The 3,347-nt window shown below is 43.9% G+C and overlaps 1 pseudogene; it reads left to right on the top strand.

The window, feature by feature from the left end:
• The first annotated feature begins 838 nt into the window (after positions 1 to 838).
• LOC119545583 lies at positions 839 to 1,287 on the top strand (annotated as a pseudogene).
• The last annotated feature ends 2,060 nt before the right edge of the window (positions 1,288 to 3,347 follow it).

The raw sequence follows: 3,347 nt of genomic DNA, 5'->3' as shown, positions 1-3,347 counted from the left end.
CTTGCCCCTCTCTCATCCTTATGCTTTTTGACACAGCCATATTAGCCTGCTTTCAGTTATTGAAATGCACCATGCTCCTTTCCTACATGCTCTTCCTTCTCTATATGAGAATTTCTTCCCCAACTCTTCATCCTCCAGTCTGACCTAATTTACCTCTACTCATCCTTCAAATTATATTTGGATCATAACTTTGTTAGGCAAGTCCTCCCTGAGCATTCATCTTTCCCTCTTCACTTCCCCCTGCACACCAATACAGAATAGTTTCCTTTGTTATGAGCCGCCTTGAAACTGTATTCTTTTGCTTCAGAATACTTTTTTGTAGGTTTAGACACATTCATTTTGTCTGGGTTTGATAAATACGTCTCCCCTGTTAGATTTAAATGTCATGAAAATAGCCATGTTTGTTTTCCTTCAACATTTTATTCTCAGCACCTTGCACAGTCCTTGGTATAAATTAGGTGCCTAATAAATATTAGTTAAGTAAGTGAATGAATTAAAACCGCTGGTCCCTTTCTCATAATCTATATCAGGTCCCCTTATTCTCTCTTGTGTCAACCACTCTTGCCAAAGCACTCAACCACCTTACATTAACATTTGCATAGTGTTTTATGGCTTCAGAAACCTTCATACAAATTATCTCATTTTCAACCTCTCCAATAGCTTATAAGATAGGTGAGTAGTGACAAATCATCTTCAGACAAGTCTTTCAATATAGAATCAGTCCTCATTGGTCTGTTTAAATGGTCACCTGTGTTTGTGAGCCCATTCTCTCTTATTTAAATCTTGAATATCAACAGTAAATTATGAAGACCAGAGGCCGAACTCAGGACCTGGCAAGATGGCTGGGCTACCCTGCAGGATTATCAAGGAGACCCAGCGTTTGCAGGTAGAACCAGTTCCTGGTGTTAAAGCAGAACCAGATGAGGGCAATGCCCATTATTTTCATGTGGTCATTGCTGGCACCCAAGATTCCTCCTTTGAGGGAGGGACTTTTAAACTGGAACTATTCCTGCCAGAAGAATACCCAATAAAGTACATTACATGACCAAAATTTATCATCTTAATGTAGACAAGTTGGGAAGAATATGTTTGGATATTTTGAAAGATAAATGGTCCCCAGCACTGCAGATCCGCACAGTTTTGCTATTGATCCAGGCTTTGTTAAGTGCTCCCAATCCAGATGATCCATTAGCATATGATGTAGTGGAGCAGTGGAAGACCAACGAAGCCCAAGCCATAGAAACAGCTAGAGCATAGAACAGGCTATATGCCATGAATAATATTTAAGTTGATCTGATCATCAAGTGTGCATCACTTCTCCTCTTCTGCCAAGACTTCTTCCTTTTTTGTTTGCATTTAATAGACACAGTCTTAGAAATATTGCAGAACAAAAGCCCAGACTTCTTCGGTCCTTTGGTGATTAAATGCATGTTAGCAAATCTACGACTTGTCCTGATTCACTGTTGTAAAACATGAGCAGAGGCAAGAAGTATCTGCATTGTTGTAAAACGTTTAAAAGCAGTGGCCCCTCTCCTGCTTTTATTCATTTTCCCCATCATGGTTTAAGTATAAAGCACTGTGAATGAAAGTAGTTGTCAGGGTTGGCTGCATTATTAATTTAGCTGCATAAATTAATTTCTTTAATTTATTTTTATTTTTGAGGAGGGAGGTAGTTTTATTTTATGAGTTTCCACCACCCCCACCTTTTTATGGTGATCTAATTAAATGCATTTTAAAAGCAGATAACCAGTTGTTCTTTAGAATATACCCTCTAGCCAAGTCTAACTTGATTTAAACACTATAGATGGACAAGCTTGATTGTTTGAACCAAAAAAGGAACATTAAACAAACATCATGACCCTCACTAATAACATTGTGACTTTGCTGTCAAGTGTAGAATCCTCCCTTCAAAAAAGAAGCATGTGGGAGGCGGGGCAAGATGGCAGACTGGTGAGCTGTATGTTTTAGTTACTCCTCCAGGAAAGTAGGTAAAAAGCCAGGAACTGCGTGGACTGGACACCACAGAGCAATCTGTCTTTGGGCATACTTCATACAACACTCATGAAAACGTGGAACTGCTGAGATCAGCGAAATCTGTAAGTTTTTGCGGCCAGGAGACCCGCGCCCCTCCCTGCCAGGCTCAGTCCCGGGGGAGGAGGGGCTGTCAGCTCCAGGAAGGAGAAGGGAGAATTGCAGTGGCTGCTCTCATCGGAAACTCATTCTACTGATTCAAACTCCAACCATAGATAGACTGAGGCCAGACACCAGAGACTCTGAGAGCAGCCAGCCCAGCAGAGAGGAGACGGGCATAGAAGGAAAACAACACGAGAAGCTCCAAAGTAAAAGCAGAGGATTTTTGGAGTTCTGGTGAACACAGAAAGGGGAAGGGCGGAGATCAGGCCTTGAGGCGCATATGCAAATCCCGAAGCAAGGCTGATCTCTCTGCCCAGGGCACCTTTCCTTAATGGCCCTGGTTGCTTTGTCTATTAGCATTTCAATAACCCATTAGATCTCTGAGGAGGGCCGTTTTTTTTTTGTTTTTTTTTTTTTTTTTAAATCCTTTTTGCTTCTTCTAAAACAATTACTCTAAGAAGCTCAATACAGAAAGCTTCAAAGAATTGAAATTTGGGCACGTCAAGTCAAGAGCAGAAATAAGAGAGCTCTGAGACAAAAGGCAATAATCCAGTGGCTGAGAAAATTCACTAAACAACACAACTTCCCAAGAAAAGGGGGGTGTCCGCTCACAGCCACCATCCTGGTGGACAGGAAACACTCCTGCCCATCGCCAGCCCCATAGCCCAGAGCTGCCCCAGACAACCCAGTGTGACGGAAGTGCTTCAAATAACAGGCACACACCACAAAACTGGGCGTGGACATTAGCCTTCCCTGCAACCTCAGCTGAATGTCCCAGAGCTGGGAAGGGGGAGCAGTGTGAATTAACAGAGCCCCATTCAGCCATCATTTGAGCAGACTGGGAGCCTCCCAACACAGCCCAGCAGCCCAGAACTGCCCTGGGGGGACGGCACTCACCTGTGACATAGCACAGTCATCCCTCAACAGAGGACCCGGGGTGCACAGCCTGGAAGAGGGGCCCACTTGCAAGTCTCAGGAGCCATACGCCAATACCAAAGACTTGTGGGTCAGTGGCAGAGACAAACTGTGGCAGGACTGAACTGAAGGATTAGACTATTGCAGTAGCTTTAAAACTCTAGGATCATCAGGGAGATTTGATTGTTAGGGCCACCCCCCCTCCCCGACTGCCCAGAAACACGCCCCACATACAGGGCAGGCAACACCAACTACACACGCAAGCTTGGGACACCAATTGGGCCCCACAAGACTCACTC

This window comes from Choloepus didactylus, chromosome 10, assembly GCF_015220235.1.
Source record: "Choloepus didactylus isolate mChoDid1 chromosome 10, mChoDid1.pri, whole genome shotgun sequence".
Taxonomy (NCBI): Eukaryota; Metazoa; Chordata; class Mammalia; order Pilosa; family Megalonychidae; genus Choloepus; species Choloepus didactylus.
The sequence above is the reverse complement of the archived record's forward strand: the minus strand, read 5'-3'. Positions and strand labels throughout refer to the sequence as shown.